Here is a 19,068-nt window from a genome sequence, read left to right as displayed (position 1 = left end):
TTCTGTTGCTATCTACTTTTCCCCTGCTTTTAGGTGATGGTGAATTACACAACATCCTAAAAGCATTGGCAGCATTTATACAGTAATTTTTTTTATGAATTAAGATATTTACTAGAATCAGATCCTTTTAACTAGCAAATTTTTCTCCCTTATAATTTCTTTCATCTTCTTGTGTGTAATAATTAATTTATAATTAGCGAATAAATCCAAATACTGATTCTGGGAAACTTTTTTAGCAGTTCAAACAGAATTGCTAGCATTTCAGTGCTTCCCCAATATAACTGTCATACTAAGGTCACAGTTATCTTAGATGCAATATTCCCAAAGGTTTCCTGGTGGCAGTTTGCGTAGACTGGCTGTCCTGTAGCCCTTGTAACACTATTCACAAAGACCTAGAGATGTTTCTGGGAGTTTTTATGTGCTTTCTTACTTGAATTTAAATGGCCCTTGTCTGGATTTCCACTTAAAGAAGTGAGTATATCTGGACATATTTTTTTGTTCATTTTTGGGCACAGATTTATTGAAAGGTGCCCAAATGCATAGCAGATTTAGGCCTTCAGCATGCTGCTGCAATTTTGGGCTTGCTTTTCCATCCATTAGTATTTCCAAGGAAACCTGCACATTTCCCAACACCACAAGCTCCATTGCCCAATGGGAAGCATGATGGGAGAAGTAACAAAGTGCTTATTTCCATCCTCCTGAAAGCAAACACACCACTTTGTACCACCACAGGGAAGTGGCAGAGGAGGTGCGTGTCTCTGTGCAATGCCATTGCAGAGCTCGGGACAACTCTGCAGGGTTTTAGGAACCCACCCTGGTGGTCTCAGCAGCCCTAATTTCTGCAACTGGAAGAGAGATGATGTTTACCTCTAAACAATTGCATAAGGGCAAGCAGCACCAGGAACTGATTTAACTCCCAACATCTTTGCTGATGGGTGATAGTTTGGCATTCAAATTCTGCTCAACTTCTTGTAATCTTAGATCTGTTTTGCATAGTGAAAATAATTCACAAGCTTCCCTAGATGCTGAACTTTTGAAAATGAGTTATGACTGACCTCAAACTCTCCAAAAGCACCATCGTGGGCAAGGGACCAAAACTACTAAAAAGTAAACAGCTGCAGTAAAGATACATTTATGGACTAATGGTACTGATAGAAGCTATTCAGAATTTTACTTTTAAAGATATTTTTAAAGGCTATTGTAACAAAAAATAATAAAAAAAGAGTCCAGTTTGGTGGGCTTTGTAGGAACCAGTGGGGCTCGATGCACCAGGTTGGGGTTGCCCCTGCTCCCTCCCTCTCCATCACAGCATTGTGGCAGACTCTGAAAGGATATGTGGAAAATTCATGGAAAGAGGTCAAGCCACAGATTAAACTAAACAGTTATTAATCATGTTTGGTACTTTTCAGCATTTTTGTCCTCTATGGAAAAAAGAGCTGCTGCCAAATTACTTTGTGTTTTTTTAATCATTGCTTTTGTCAGATGTTTGACTGTGAATTCAAAGCCAGTTCTTTAAAAGACAAAATGCCATGGAATATTTAACAGTACCAGCAAAGTTAGAAAGTGCATAAAAATCCCTGTAATTCAAACCTCTATTCATGGCACAAAAGGGCAAAGGACACCAAAAAGAAATTGTTTAATTTGCCAAAAGAAAAACATCTGTATCATAGGTACTTTAAAAAAAAAGAAATCAGCTTAGTATTGTGCAGCAAGTGCATCACAGGTGGTCAGTAAGATGGTGCAGACTTGCTTAGGATTCCAAAGAAAACAATATTTTTAGCAAGATGGTTATCCAGCTGTAGAAAGGCAGTTTAATCCTGTGCCTTTGAGGAGCTGACAGTATCTTGCTTTTTCTATTTGTCTTACATTTGGACAGATCATAATATTTTTTATTAGAAATTGTGGGAGGAAAAAAGTGATGGTAGTGAAATCCCCTGTGAAATCACTTGAAATTGCTTTTCGCTTGCCTGAATAAATTTGATATAGATTTTTGTCCTTTTATAAGAATGAAAGGTTAATGAAAACAATCCCGTTGCTTTCATCCCTAGGTAGAAATTATGTAATACATAGAGGACTCAGTCCTTTAGTTTTTCTGCCTAACAAAAATGTTAGTGATTAAGTTTTATCTTTATGAAAGATTAGCTGTTGTAATGGGCAAAGAGTTATGGTAGAGTATCTTCAAGAGCTGTCATGTAGAGTATGACAGATTAATAACTCCAGCCTTTTCATATTTTACTCCCTTTCATATTTTACAGCCTTTACATATTTTGGCTATTTGAGATTGGCGCCATCAGGACTGGGATCTCTACTCCCTAGATGTGCAGAGAATATTTATTTCTTATGACGTTCAATAGAGTCTAGAAGATACACTCTTGTATTTCTACTGGAGAGGAGGGGCTGGTCACTAGTAGAGTCTCTGGAATGACTTTCCTGGAGGGAGACCAGTGTCTGTATGAGGCCTTGAAGGTGTGGCTTCAAAAGCAAAACTCTCTACTCCTGGCAGAAAAAAAACCCCATAGTGACAACTTGTTAAAGAATCCTTTCATTGCAGGTAGGTCAGGGGCAGCCATGGTGGAGCTGCAGGTTGAGCTCTGGGGGAGCCTGGGGCCAGGGGCTGTGACCTGCTGACTCTCTGTGTCATGAGGAACTTGGGGACCTGTGGCCCTGCCAGGGGACCGGGCACTCAGAGACACAGCAGGAGCAGAGGACCCCAGACTTTTGTGCTCAGATATCCTTATAGCAACTTTTAAAGGCCTGAGCAGATGGCTATGGGGTGACTGGGACGTGATGCAATGCCAGAGGTGCCACCAAAGAAGCTCCCTGTGTGTTGGTAGAGATATTCAGCCTTCATGTTCCATATCACTCTTCCCAAGCCTGACCTCTGACCAGGAGAGGAACACTGACTATCCTCTGCTGGGTCCTCCAAAATGTATGATGTCTGGCAGGGATGGGGAGTCCCTCTGCCAGACAGAAGAGCAACACTCTTTCTGGGTCAACCTTAAATGGTTTCTAAACCTACTTGTATTTGTTGCTTTTCATAGTTCTTGAAAAAAGGTTCCTCTTTACAAATGAGATGAGGGAGTTTAGACAACCCCTGCCTTTGCTCAGGTCTGGCACTGGGCAGCAGCTTTATTGAAGTGGCCAGCACCCTGAAACCACTCTCACAAGTTCTTAATAAATGACCAATCAGGTCTATTACAATGTGAATTATTTATTGAATAGGCACAAAGAAAAACAGATGCAAGGGTTTAACAGACTTACTACACAGAATAAATGAAAAAGAACTACTAGTAGATTAAAAAAAAAAAAAGAACTCTACTAGTAGGTGAATAAAAACTAATAAAAGGTACCTATATTACAACTAGTGAAGAAATTGTATAGATTAGGAGCCAATGTCACCTTCCAATGAATGATAGTGGTGCTTGGAAGTCTCCTTCCTCTCAATCCCAGGGAAGTAACTCAAGGTGGGCATCTTCACTTTTGAGGAGAACTCTCCACATACTCAGAGTGGTATGTAATATATTTTGGATTTTATGAAAATTCTAGTGGTCTTCTATAGTTTGTAAGAATGCTGTGTCTGTTCAGTCACAGATTTTTGCTTATCTTCTCCCATGCATTCAAGGCAGGATGTTTATTGCTGGCTAAGGGTGTTTTCAGCCAGGATAACTTGCCACAAGGCAAGCTTATTCTGGCCTAGTTTAATCTCATGGGGTAAAGAGATAAACTTCTGTGTCAGGGGGAGAAAGGTCCTGTCACACCCCTGACCTTGAAATCAGTCCCAGCTCTTAACTTTGGTGCAGATTGAGCAGGTGTGAGTAGAGACCAATGAACTCTGCAGCCTGCCTTTCTCTCCCAGGCTGAGATGTGCTTACCCTGGTTTCTCCATGGCTGCCTCTTACTAATGTTTGTGTTGAGTCTGCTGCTCTGGCATGTCTATGGACTTCTCTACACATTGCAAACTTCTACTCGCAAAATGCAAGGAGGGAAGCTCAATTCCTTTGCTATTTGCCAGCCATGTGCTCCCTTTGGGGCTTGAGTGAGATAAAGGTTCCTTTTAGCATGCTTATGCACAAAAGTGAATTTTTATTCAAAACATGCAATCAGGTTTGACTCATATTATGCTCCTACTTTCAGATTGGGATTTTATGATTAAAACAAAGGTAGGAGGCTTAAAACAAAATTAGTAAATTCACTGAATTTTATGTTACTATTCCTACTGTTTTCTTGTATTTCTTTGGGCACTGGGGAGGTAGATCTCCAATGTGAGGCAATTGCTGTGAGTTTATTATTTTAATATTTAATTGTTGCCTTTTATATGTTTTATGAAGGGCTTATATTAAATTCTGAATATTGAAAGCTTAATTTAATACCTACAAGCCACTCTTCAGTTACTTTTTGTTTACTTGTATTTGCATCCTACCTGCTGGTTTGGCTCTGTTGGAGATTTTTCTCCGTTTATTTTTATAAGGCCTCCTTCAATAGAGGATGTTTATAAAATCATTCTGGAGCCATAATAGCTGGCTTTCTGTTTCTTCTTATTTCTCCTTTTCAAATTTAACCTCGTGGTTGATTTAATCTCTTTGAATTTTAAATTGACTTTTTAAATTATTCTCCTCTTACATTTTAAATAGATTAATTACTAGGTAGCATGCAGAACACCTTCTTAGTGTGACAGGCTATTTCCAACTCTCTAATCTATATTAAAGTTTACCCTCTTGTGTCAGCAATGGCCTATCCACACTGTTAGTTGTATCAGCAAATACTTAGAAAATCTCAACCCTTCAATACAGATTTAGAGGCAGGTGCCTTCAACACGATGTGTTTGTTTGCTGGTTGAGTTCATTTGGATATGTGGTTATACTCACTAATGGAAATGAGTCTGGAATAGAGATGAGATTAAAGGTGAGAGATGGTCACTGAGTCTTTAATATTGCCTCTGGCTATTGTCTGTAGACATTGGAAAGAAAGCTGATAAATTTTGCTATTCCAGTCTCACTTGTTCATGACACATTTCTAACTCTCTAACAGTGCAGACCAGTGTGCTGCCAGTACTGACAGCAGCAGCAGCCCCTGCTGTGCCTGTGAGCAAGCAGCTGAGGCTCCTGGTTCCAGATTGCTCTGCTTGCCTTAAGCACCATCATTCTCCCTTTGGAATCTGACTGCATGCTCCTGCCTGGAGAAGAGGCTCCTGCCTCTTTGACTCGCTACATTAAACATGTGTTGTTCCTGAGACACTGGAAGGGTGACATCTCTGTGGTCCTGGGCCCTATTTGCTTTGTCATTCCTAAAACCACCTGTTGGGCCTTTAGGTCAGTTGTACTTGGTGAGGGAACTGGTTTCTGTTCAGCTGTTTCAGGTGACTTGTGGAGTCATTTATCAAAGAGCCTGTGGTGCTCACTGCTTTCCTTGGAGTCTCCCAATAGCTGTGAGAGTCCCCTTCTCAATTAAAATTCCTGTAGAAGAAATAGTGGCTGCTGCCTTCATGGCTGTAGTCATTTCATGATTGCTTGAGTAAATAGGTGGCCAGCTGGGATGAGGAGAAATCAACCATTTGTCCTCCTGTCTTTCAAGTAAACAGTCCATTGATCACCTCCTGATAGTCTTGTTGGACTAAGTCAAGGATCTGAACTGCAGCACTCTACTGAAATAGCAATTCATCCTGTGGCTATTCAGGTGCTATTAATGACACCAAATGGGAAAGGATATGAACAAACAGAGCTTTGAAATTTTTTATAAGGGAGAGAGGGAATGCATTCTTGAGAAAGCAGTTCGGCCACAATTTTTTTCTCCATAGAAAAACCTCTGGCACAGAATTACTCAGCCCTGCAAGGAGGTGTAAAAATGCATGTCCCACTGTTTCCTAGTCGTAATACTGAGTTTTTAAATTCAAAGGTGTTATGATTTTGCTTCTCCTTACCTTTCAGTCTAAGCACTTTTTTTGATTGTATGTTTTTCAAATCATTGCAGTTAGTTGTGAAGCAGGAAAGGTTGCTCTGGGTTGCTATTTGGACACTTGAGTCTTGAAGGTGCAGGAAGACTCCTTCAAAGTGGAGAGCTGTTAAAACTTTCTCCTCTTAGAAAACTCCATCTATTCATCTGAACAAGCCATTTCAAAAGATGCAGGATGCACTTCAAAGCAGACTGTTATCTGGAGGAGAGGGGCTTACACAAAGGTTGCATTTCAGACTTAAATATAGGACAAGGAACAATTGTCCTAAGGCCTTCTCGGTGCAGATATTCAGACCTATTCCTTCACTTTATGCTTGGAATTTCCATTAAATTAGATCAGTACTTGGCTTCTTTCCTGATGTCCTATCACACTCTGCTGAAGTTATTTTCTGTGATCCATAATGAGCCTTGCTGCTATTCCAATATTAATCACTGCTGAATATTAGCCAGGTAACAGAAAAAGCAAGGATCTAGGTTGAGCTGAGAGAAATCTGGTCCTGAAGAGTTTGTCCCAAGTTCTTATACTCCATATCTTATATTCAAGATTGTAGATTTGTGTGGTAGGGAAGGAGTTACTGGGGTTTGTTAAAAAACCCCAAAATATCATAATCAGTAGCTGAATTTTACTTTAGTTTCATTTTGATGTAGATGAACATTCTGAGAAGTTAGTGGGGAGGAGGGAGACATTTTGAAAGAACAGTAAATAGCTCTGGGTGAGGAGGTATTTCATCCAGGATAGGGGAGACACAGCTCTCCCTTAGGGGGCTCGTGCACCTTGTTCCTCTGGATACCATGACATTGTTGGTTTTTGTTTTGTTTTTTTCATTCCTTTATGACAAATTTCTTTCAATTATTTCTTCATATTTACACTGAAAGCAGGTGCTGTAGACTTGCACATCTTGTATCTTTTCATTTACACCCTTCTCTTATTTGGAAAGGAAATTACCAGCCAAAGCCAACCACTGTATATATTTCATGTAAGTGCCATTTCCTGAAGTGTAAATTAGAAGGTTTTAAAGAAAACTCATCTTGTTTGCTATATTTATAGCAATCATTTAGTAAGTGGCTTGCTTAGATGTATTACAGAATTGATTAATAATTAAATATTGATATCTAGCAGCTATTGAGCCAGACCAGGTTCCTGATGTGAGTTTGTAGGGTTCCCTTGGGATTGTCAGGGCAGCAGTAGTTTGAGGTTGGGGCATCAGTCGTCAGATATTGTCCCTGTCTGGCTTTTTTAGTGAGGGGACTGAGAACAGAAGGTTTTGAGTGCTTTGTCCTCATCACTTCCCTACTTTGAAGGGTTGCCTTTGCTGTCTAAGACTAGAATTTCTCAAACCGCTCCCCATGAATAATTTCCTTTGCTCCATTGACTTACAATTCAGTCTTACAATTCATGTTGCAATAGACAGTTTGCATTGAAAAAAAATCAGTGATTTGCTAAGAAATCAAATGGTTTTGAACAACAACAAAAAAACCAACCTTAAAAAATTAGAATATGCTTGCAGAGAAACTCCCTAAGACTGTGTAGTAGGTATTCATATCCTTCTGTGCTCTTTGTCAGCATGTGTTTTGTTTGCAGTAGGTGAGAATAGTTTGTGCTGGCAGTTGGTGCTAAAGGTCTGTATTTGTGGTGGTTGTTGTTTCTTTCATGCCATTTTCTTTCAGCATTTTAGTGAGAAAGGAGTGCTCTAGTTTTGAACCTTGCCAAGGAAGACTGGAACACTGACATAGCTGATAGCTCCTTTGTTGTTAGGTTTTATTAAGTGCAAGAGGTGGCTGTTCTCCTATACCTTGGGGGAGGTCTGGAGCTATTGCCAATGCTTACAATCCATGCAACAAATAGCTACAGAGAGAGCAACACATGGATTAAAGGTGTGACAGCTTATTTATGTGTCAAAATGCATAGGCCTTAAAGGTTGTTTTAGCTGGTTTGGATTGGCCTTGGCTGAATTTCAGTAAAGGCCCTTTTCTTAAATTTATGTTACTCTTGTGAAATAAGGTGACTTTTTCTGGACTTAGTAGTGCTAATGACAACCTAGTCAAGCAGTCAGGTATCAGTGGGAATACCAGTAAATATAAAACTGGTAATACCCGAGGGTTTGTGAGAATATTGGAAAGTTTATGTACTCAGTGAAAAAAAGGTCATATTACTTCTGTGAACCACTAGGATTTTATAAATGGGTAGGAAGTACTAACAGATATTTCTATGTTAATGTGATATAAAATACATGTCCTCAAAAGTTATCAAATTTGATGGGAAAGATGCTAACGTCTGTACAAACAATGGGTCTTAATGTTTCTACCAACTTCAAGCCACAGGTTTGTTAGAGAACCCAGACAGTTTAAATCCTGAAACAGACAAATGGGTCCACACAAGCCTGAGTTTCTGAACTTTGGGGGAAAATAATATATTTAAGGGGAAATATGTGCTAGGCAGTTCAGGAAGGCTGTACTTTTCTAGCACCTCAGCTAGGGAAAGGAAGAGGGCAACGTGCAGCCGGGAGTTCAGGGTAAAAGGGACTGAGTCCTCCCAAACCTTGAGAGAGAAAATCCTGTGGGTGCGTGCCCCAGTGGACTCTCTCCCTTTATTCAAATAAAGTTGCAGGACTCCTCTATCATCTTTGTGGACACTGGCTTTCTATGGAGTGATTTTCCATGCAGACTGAAGTGGCTATCTAATTCAGATAACTTTTCCATATCATCATGTTCTTAGTGATTTTGTTGTTCTCTTCTTGATAGCCTGTATAGCATAGCCTTGATATAGGACAGATTAGGAATTCAGGAAATATAAAGGAGTAGCTTTAAATGTGCTGAAATATGAAAAATGCTATTCTTGAGCCTGTTAAAATAGAACCCTTTCTAGTTACCTCAACAGGGCCATTGTTTTTATATATTTCCCCCCAGTGCCATTTTTCTCTTTGGTGCCACTGTTTTATTGTAGTTGTTTAAAATAATAAGCTCAAGTGAAAATGCTGATGCAGTACAGCATGCTGCACTGCCACTGCTGAGAGATTAGATTGGGGTGTTCAATTAACCCTGCAGCTATAGTTTAAAGCAAGACTTAAAGCAGATGTGCTTTATGCATAACTTGTTTCTTAATGCAGGGCTGATGTACCTATTAATGAGCAGAAATGGGAAGTGGAAGTCCGTTTTATTAATACTGCTAATTGGTTATTTAATGTTTGTGAGACACAATGTCATGTAAATTATTAGCCATACTGTCAGAAATGATGCAAAGCCAGAAACAGTCTGACATGTACAGATAGCAGTGAGTAGCTACTCTTGAATTACTAATGACCGGGAGAAAAATAATCCAAAGAACTATCTCTGTACTTGAAGGGGATGCATGCGTTGTATACCTGGATCCTCTGACTGAGGAGTGTGGTGGGAGGTCCAGAACATGGGTACAGAGTCTCTCTTTGGGCTTTTGAAGGCCTTTGGAGCTGCTGATCACTGATGGGGGCACTCAGGCGAGCTCTGAAAGCTGCTGTCAGCAGCAGGGAAGTAATGACTGCCCAGGGCTGCAGCAGTGCCCAGGGCGTTTGGACTTGTGCAGGTTTGGTGTTTTAAGACAGACCTGGGAAAAGATGACCTTATGAAATTCTGTGGAAATGTGCCTCCAAAAGACCATGAAGGGCCCCCAAAGTAATCACTGCAGTGATCACTGAACCTCCTGTGGGGATGGCCCTGCTGATTCCCAGCGCCTGGAAAGCAGCAGGACTCCTTTGGCTTTGAAGATTCAGAGAAATTTGCTCATTTTCATCTCCAGTCTTCTCTCCAGGCCACCAGACCAGTCCAGTTGAAGGACAGATTTTCCAAGCACAATCTTTAGAATGCAGGGTTTCCTCTGTAGTTTTGGCTTTCATGTGACTTTTATTATTAATTGCTTTAACCCAAAGGAAGAAATTAAAGGGAAGAAAATCAGCAACCTGGTAGAGTATAATGAGAATAGAAAGCAAAAGCATTTCCAGGAGGGAAAGTGAAATACTGAAGAAAGTAATAAAAAGAAAGTTATATTTTTTCTCTCCGACATATCCTAAAAAGTAAATTACTAAACACAAAGCTGTGTTGAGAGTTTGGTCTGTAAATTTCCAGTAGAAATTCTGAGCTGCATGTCAGGCTGCAGAAAGTAAGATTTTTATTGCTGGTGCTAGCAAAACCCAGGTAGTAGCATCTCACCCAGGGTCTATCAGCAAATTAAATCCTGTTTAACTTCTACGTGACCTACTCTCAGAGAAGTTCTTATATCAAAGTATATGAGAAATTTCCTGTCCAGAGAAACTGATACATCTCTAGCAAAGTTCAGCCAGGAGGTGTAGGAGATCCCCACGGCTTTTGAGGAGAACAGAATACAAGAGAGATGTGAAGTAGTATTTATATTGCACCATCATTGCCTGATTCTGCAGTGTCATTGATTCATCCAATGCACATCTTCCATGATGCTGGGGTAAATGTGCTAATGTAGCAATTATCATTTAAGCTATAGAAATTAACCCTGTTTTGTTTCAGGTTCTTGGTTGCTTTGCTTGCTTGCAATCTATATGAAATGTTTTGTGCATATGGCAAAAGACTAGTGGAGAAGAAAAGTAAGAAGTTTCTGCATGCACACACTATTTGACTTTTAAGGCTGAAGGGACCTCTGTGGTGTTCTACTCTAATCTAATTTTTAGTTTTTCAGGGCCTTGGACATTTCTGGTGCATGGTTATTGCACCTGGGAGCCTCGTGGCGATGAGGGCACCTCATATGCAGAGGAACATTCATGGTGATAATACCCCCCAAATGTTGTTCTCATTCTGTTAGTTATTGAAATACTTTTTATCTGAAATGCTGAAATGTGTACTGGATTCAACAGAAATAAATTTCAAATCCATTTTACTTCATCCTATATTGGAATGCAGGCGCTATAAATCGTTACTACTTCAACTGAACCTTAGTTTGCTTTTGCTTCTTCTGTAGTGATCCTGCAGAGATTCACACTCTTGTTTAAAATGTTTAAATACAGTGGCACAGATTGTGTTGTTATCTAGTCTTAGGAGTTGACGCTTTATCTTTATCAGATTTTGCAGGAAGAGTGTCTCCAGTATTTCAAAAAGTTGGTGTCGGAACTCAAAATATCCCTCAGACATTTTTAGAGGTTCCAGGCCTTGGTCAGAAGCATTTTAGACCCTGGCAAGCAGCTGAAAACAGCTGTGATCTTGAGTTTGAACCATGGAATGAATTACCAACTTTAAAGGTGGAACAAGCAGTCACAGAGGGTTAGATGGTATAGTAAAAGTAGTCACAAATTAGAGGGTAAAATTTTTTAGTATTGTACAGGGGGGTTTTAACACCTGTACAGGGGGGTTTTACTTTGTACAGGGGGGTCAGGAGTTCTAAGATGGAGGAAAGTGGGCCTGAACCTGTTCTTCCTCCTTCTTCTTCCTTACCTCCATGTTCTTGGTGATGTTGGCATTTTTCTATTGGTTTAGGCTAGGGACACACTATTTAACGTAGATGATAGATATTGGCACATTATTGTAAATATAGTACACGTAATTTCTGGTATATAATGTTTGTACCATCCCACTGAGGGGCAGAGCCCCGCACACTGCCCTGCAGGACAGACCTGCGGCAGGGCAGCAGAACTTGTTATAGATAAGCAAAAATAAACAACCTTGAAACCAGCACGGACAAACTATGGCTTCTTCTTTGGCAACGGGGCAGAAAGACAGAGACTCTCTACAATCTCGGAATCACCAATACCCACAGATTCCGACAGTTGGGATAATTTCTGTTGTGTGTTTGTTACTTTGATTTAGTTTTATTTGCAACATACATCCAAGTTCTGTTTTGTAGTTAACATTAGCCAGTATAACTTTCAGACAGAATCTTGTCTTCCCAGAAACCACTGGGCTTTTAATAAGAGAAATCTTGATTTACTTCTATTATTAAAGTATGGCCTCATTACTTATTTCTTTACATTCACAAACTCTGCCGATGTCTCTTTATTTTGTAAGTTGTAGTCACTGTCCTAGACCAGGCTTCATGTTCAGGCCTGATTGCCAAATTTCTGTGCACATCAATGTTAGAAAGTGCTCACCCTCCTAACCTTTGCCACCATGGTGTCTGTGAGGAGCAGTATAATTAGTCTGGGAGTTAAATGCTTTTCCTACAATACGCAAAGAAGATATTTAATTAGTTTGGAACCAGCAGTGATTTTTTAAAATAGTTTTTTGCTAATTTTGTTTTGAAAATTCTGTTACTTTGGGTAAGGGGAAGGTAATTATAATTTTTTAATCAGATCCAGACATTTTGTACAGGGAGAAGGCAAAATAAGTTGTGATCCTTCTAATTGTCAAGGTCTTTTTGGTAGCTTTTTGGAAACCTACATAATTTGGGGCTGCTCAGAGGCATTAAAATGCTATTTGACAATCTTGATTTGTATATCTTATCCCTTCTATTGCATACCAGTAGAATGAAACTTATAACTACACCAAAGTATAACTTGGTTATAAGTTTTTTCATATTCATGACTCTGTGTGAGGCTGGAAATGTGATCTCAATAGAATACAGTTACTGATCACATGAAGTGACTGATCTTTAATTGGTTTAAAATTATGATAATCTTGGTTTCACTTCCCTGCAGAGGACCACTGAAGAAAAAAAAAAGTCATATTTTATCTGAGCCCATAAAAACACAATTTCTAATATTAGCTTAAAGGGACTTTGGGTTTAATTACTGTAGACCAGGGTTAGGATTTATACAAGATCAGTGACAGTTAAGCAAGGTCTCTGGTATTTCATGATCTTTAACATTATTTTTTGTTATAGTAAAGAAGAGTCAGTTTTCCATTAACATTTAAAAAATGTTTTTCTCTATGAAATCCTATTGCAATGATTCTTTAAATCCTTCATAATTAAACTTCTGGTGCAGTTACAGATATTGTCATAATTTCTGCTTAAACCTGCATTTATGAAAGATGAACAATGGTGAATATATGCTTAAGTTCCTATATAGCATGCAGATTGTGGAGAGCTACAGATTTTTTTTGCCAATTTTGGAGACTGTTCTCATATACAAAACCAATTTGGTAAAATACATTGCCAGCTGTATATAATAAGGAAACAAGCTGCGTTTTGGTGTGCAATTGTTTAACTGCTTTTTAATGTGTATTATCCATCAGAAGTATGATTCAGCAGCCCAAGTCACCCTAATTCCTGGTACATGTAGTTAGTTTTGAGAAGGAGTCCATTTGGAGAAGAAGGAGAAAAAGTGGAACAAACACTAAATTTTTAAATTTTCCCCAGTCGCAGTCTGAATTCTGTGTATGTTTATTTACTATAGAACATACAGAACTGATTTACTTTTTCTTGCTCTAGTAAAGGGAAGGGAAATTTCTGAAACAGGGAAGTTTTGTCTAATAAATGCAATGTAAGCTTCAGGGCTAGGTGGCACCCTTCTTGGAGCAAATGGAATCTGGAGCTTGTTTTAGTGCTGGTCTGTTTTCCCTTCCCACAGCAATAGTCATCCATGGAAAAAGCCAGAGGCTTCAAGTTCAAAGCATCCCTTGGTGCTTCAGCAATAGAGAGAAACTGGAGCCTTTTAGACTTGTTATGTGTTGAAATAGCTGTTGTTCTTGAACTAGTGGGTTTTTTGGATCCAGGTTACCATGGAGGGCTGCAGATGGAGGAGGTGAGGGCAAAGGCTGCATATTCCCTTTCAAGGTAGGGTGTGAAGCAGCATAGTGTCTGCTGCCTTCACAAGTGCTTGTGAGAATCTAATGCACTCTAAAAGAGGCCAGCATGGCTAACGCTCTGCTTGACCCACTGGTCACAAGCAGAAGACAGACAGTACTTGGTGGAAAAATACAGCTTTAGGCAGTAGCTTGAGCTGCAGTAGCCATAAAGTGGTGGCTGGATTGAGGATTTACAGGAAGGGTGGGAAGGTGAAAAGCCAAGAGCATTGAAGAAAGCAAGCTTGAGATTTTTTTTTTAGGAAATTAGTAGACAAAATGAAGGGTAGTGATGCCCAGGAGAAATGGAAGGTAATTTTTTTTAATAGCAGCTATCTTTTTATGATTCACTGTGGCTGCATTTCTTTACTAGTTTTTAGTGAAATGTCTTTGTTTGAAAGACAGATATCTGCCACGGAAGCCTGAAGCCTCCCTAGGAATGGAAAGTATGAGCCGCTCGGCTTTGAATTAATATAACTTTGGCTCTTGGCCGCGGCGCTTTCCCCTGGGCGCAGTTCCGGGCACGGCCAGCGGGGGCGCTGCTGGCTCCCGGCCGGGCACGGCCCCGCCCTGCAGGGGGCGCTGTGGCCGAGCGCCGCCCGCTCCCCTCCCGCAGTGATGGCGGTGGGGCCGGGGCCGCCCTCACGGACCCCCGGGGCGGCCGCTCACGGGGCTCCTCCGGAATGCCAAAGGAGCGGCCAGCAGCGACCTCGCAGCAGCGGCTGGAACGGCAGAGGCCAGCCAGGTTAGTGAATGAAATGTGTACAAAACTGGGTGGCCGCAGCAGGAGCCAAGGGCTGTGCAGGCAGGAGGGCTGTGGGGTTCCAGGGCAGTGAAAAACCCAGAGCAGGGACAGAGAAATGGTGGGGCTGGGCAGCAGCTGCCCGGCTCCTGAACCAGCCAGGAGAGGCTCCCTCAGACGGGCTCAGGGTCCTGGGTTTCCCCCTGAGGCTCCTGAGGAGATGATGAGGGTTCTTGCTAGTGTCAATGAGGTCCCCGTGCAATGGCGGCTCATATGAGCAGGGCCTCGCTCATGGCAGGAGAGGACAGCAGGAGATGGAGCCCTGCAGTGGTGGTGAATTCTCCCCACAGTGACCTCAGCCCGTCTCCCCTGCGATGTTGAGAGTGAGAGAGAGCTAGAGGCTGTGCCCAGCTCCTTCCCCCAGCCCAAAATCTTGTTGTAACTCTGCCCTTCCTAAGAGAAAAAATCTCTCGGGTAGGAGAGTAGCAGTCAGCTGCACTTCTCCCCTCTTCCATAGCTACATCTTTTTTCTCTCAAATGTACCGGTTGTTATTATTTCTTAGTAACAAATGGGAGAAAATTCCCCAAGAGAAAGAAAACAAAAGGAAAAATTTTAAACCCCCACTAGCATCCCTTCTTGTGACTTGTGAAATTAATTGAACAATGGATGATTTTGAGATTAAGCATCCTTTGATTTCCCTTGTATGGTATTTTCTATGTTTATCATGCTATGTGTGCCTGTACATAATGTAGAACTATGTAAGAAAGGTAAGTGATTTGCTTGTCTTGAAAGTTGTCCAAACAATCTAAGAATCCTTTTAAGAAATTTTAATAGCTTTAATTATTATTTTATGGTGAGGGTGAGTTGAGAAACTTGCTAAGTGCAATTTTAGCCCAATGTTGCATTATTTTCTAAATGCTGATATGTAAGTTCCAATATTAGCAAATAATGTATTTTATTGTTCATGATCACAGTAAGAATGAAAGTATTTCTTGCCCTGATATAAAGTGTGCTGGGATTTTTTTAGTCTTTGCCATGCTCCAACACCCCACTGCCCTATTTTTGAATACCTGGACATCAAGAGATGCCTGGAGAGGAATCTCAGGTCATCAGGAGAACACCTGAAGAGCAGCACAAAGGAATCCCACCCACTCCAATCAGTTTAATCAGGGACCCAACCTGAAGACAGTCAGCATCAGGGATCCTCAATGCCTCTATGCAGCATGGGGAATAATCAGAAGGAATTAGACTCATGTACATCTGCAGGGCTGTGATCTTACTGGCATCATGGAAATATGGTGGGATGGATCCATGAGTGGAGTGCTGATGTAGAATGCACTGAGGATGACCCACTTCTCCAGGCATTAGGTTGGAGCATCCCCTGGTATCAATCCAGGCTGGGGATGAGTAGATGGAAAACCCCTGAAGAGAAAGACTTGAGGGTGCTGGTGGATGAGAGGCTGGACATTCTGTGGCTGTGTGCACTGGGACCCAGAAGCCAAATGCATCTTGGGCTGCATCAAAAATGATGTGACCAGCAGGTTGAGGGAAGTGATTCTCCCCCTCTACTCTGCCCTTGTGAGATCTCACCTGGAGTTCTGCATCTAGTTCTGGGATGTGCAGCACAAGAAGGATGCAGAGCTCTGGAGGTGTAGAAGAAAGGATTACAGGTGACCTGGCCCCTGATAAATCACAGTGGTACTAATTACCAAAGAAGAGGAGCAGCCTTGCCTGTAATGGGTTGCAGCTGTGACTAATAAAGTAAGTGTGATAAAAGGGGTGGGGTTATGGGAGAATCTTGAAGAAGAGGACCTGGAAGGAAGAAGGACATTGGAAGAACAACCCAGAGGAACTGGAGGATGGGTGAAATAATGAAGAGAATTGCTGCTGTAAAAGATCTGTGGTGAGGTTAGTGGGGGCTCTGCAGACCTGTTCTAGCAGGAGAAGCCTGCAGTCAGAGTGTGCCAACTAATACATGCAGTCATAGTTGAGCAGGAAATACCTGCAGTCAGTCTGCCAGGGAAGCCAACAGTAGGAGTTTGCTGGAGTCAGAGTCAGGATGGCTAAGTTGTAGAGAAGAATAAACTGGGACCCTTTTCATGTTGTCTGTGACCCTGACCCTTTTCTTGGGTCATTTCTACCCCTAATGAAAGGTCTGCTGCAGCAGAGCTCCTGGAACAATTTAAGAGGAGATCAGAGAGATGCTCCAAGGGCTGGAGCTTCTCTGTTCTGGAGCCAGGCTGGGAGAGCTGGGGGTGTTACCTGGAAAAGAGAAGTCTCTAGGGAGACCTCAGAGCCTAAAGAGACTCCAGGACAGCAGGAGAGGGACTTTGCACAAGGGCCTGGAGTGTCAGGACAAAGGGCAATGGCTTCCCACTGCAGAGGGCAGAGTTAGATGGGATATTGGGAAGGAATTATTCCCAGTAGGTCAGGGTGGAGAGGCCCTGGCACAGGTTGCCCAGAGAAGCTGTAAAAGGTCTGTGGGATGGCTGCCCCATCCCTGGAAGTGTCCAAGACCAGGTTAGGCGAGGCTTAGAATTACTTGGGACAGTGGAAGGTGTCCTTTCCCACAGCAGGGAGTGAGTCTGAAGGAATTTTAAGGTCCCTTCCAACCCAAACCATTCTGGGATTCTTTGAAGACAGCATTAACTTTGTTTATTAAACAACTTTCTATTTTGATTATTTTGCACAACTCCAAATATTTTTGCATTTCAAGTGCAATTAATCAGGACATCTGTTACATTGGGAACATGAGAGAACATTTTTATTATGCTGAAAATATTTTCTGCATATAACTAAGCCACTGATGCCGATTGCATCTTGAGAAGTGCTCATGAACACGGATGAAAGGCCAGAGTAGTAACTGCAGTGTGAGAGCATTTTGTCCCTGGAGCAGGAACCTGTCTGGTAATCCCATAGCTATTGGTTCATGATGTATTGATGGCTCCAATTGTTAATCCTGGGTTTTGCAGCCCTCTCCTCTGAAACGGTCTTTGATGTCCATTTTTTTTTTGCAATAAGAAACATGGAACAGCTGAGCTGACATAGTAGTGGGCAAGGATTTGCTGGCTGAACTTGGTGTGAAAACTGAAATTATAGCCAGACCACTCCTACAGTACGCAGGGTGTCACCTTGAAAACTCATGAAATTAGAGAGGATTGCAGCTCTGGAGAAAATGCAATAATTGAAGAGTTGGAGCTGGACCAGGAGTCCCACTGCTGGAAGATGGCAAGTGAATCAGGGAATAGAGGACTCCAAAAAGGAGCTGCATCTGGCTTTGCAATTATATGTGCTTGGGTTGTAGTTGTCCCTTTTGTCATTACACACAGGATGCAGTGCCAGGGATTCTGTGTAAGTTTATTTTTGGTGTAGCTCTGAGGCAGGTTAGTGTATATACCACTTTATTGTAAAATTACAGAAAAAAAGGAATTAAAAGGCATCAAAAATCCAGACTAAGTGCTGGAGAGTACAACACATGTTGAGAGGACTTTATGCATGATACGTTTTCTTCTGGTTTAGTTGACCATCTATTCCTCATTTTGGAGAGTTTGGGGATCTAAATGAATAATTCTTATACCTAAATTAGCATATTTTCAGGTTGCTTGTTAATTTATTGGTTATTAGACTATTTTTCTTTTCAAAAAGGAAAACACCTGCACATAGCAAGGTAGTAGAAAGTGTTAAATTATGACAAATAATTTGAGTTCCAGATAACAGAAGCATAGAATGACTTTCATGGGGAGGTTGTTTCCACATGGCTGGCTTCATGGTTTGCTTCAATTTCCAAGTTAGATTGGCTAAGTCCTGCCCAAGGATGGGGTATTTCACAACTTGTTATGGTTCCAGTGTTTGATAACCCTTTTGTGAACTACAAGGTTGTTTTTGTGAGAAATGTTGATCCCAGCTGGTAGCCTGAATGCTGTGAGTCTCTATCCACAATCTCGTGTGTGTGTATGCATGGATTAATGCTAGTGCACAGAACCTGCAGAAGAGAGGCACAGTTTGTGGTTTTGGATCTGATTGTTCTGACTTCGTTTCACAATTAAAGAATGTGTCAGAACTACTGTCTCTGGTTTACATGTGAAAGAGTTCCTTTGGATTTTTAGCAGTTGCTTTGTAGGTTTGCTTTATACCTTTGTCTCATAATTAAGAGCCTCTTGAATGGTGCCCCTATTCAGCACTCATGCTGGAAATTCAAATGTGTTGGAAAAGCTATGATTTCCTGGAAGCTTTCACTTTGATCTGCTGCTGAATTTGATATCCCTAGTTTGAGTCAGATTGATTAACCACTCTCAGGTCTAACTAATGCATTCAGCTGTTAATGAGCAGCATTAATCATTATTTTCTAACTGAGTAAAATGCAGATTGTCCATTACTCTGGTTGTTATGAATTATGACAGCTGACAGACAAATGAGCATGTTTCTCCTGGCAAATACAGAAATACACCCCTTAATTAGGTTTTTTTTTTTTTCCACCTGATTAGAGCAAGCTGAAGCCTTCAGCAGAGAAGAATGGATAAATTGCTGGGTAGATGGCCATTACCTTCAGGGAAATAGCTCAGGTTGGAAACTGGTGTTCCAAACCAAGGGATACCCTACAGAGAACAGGGAAGGAAGATTTATTCCACTATAATGTCAGTATATGCTCACTGTTGAAACT

This window comes from Taeniopygia guttata, chromosome 6 (genome assembly GCF_048771995.1).
Source record: "Taeniopygia guttata chromosome 6, bTaeGut7.mat, whole genome shotgun sequence".
Lineage (NCBI taxonomy): Eukaryota > Metazoa > Chordata > Aves > Passeriformes > Estrildidae > Taeniopygia > Taeniopygia guttata.
Note: the sequence above shows the minus strand (reverse complement) of the source record.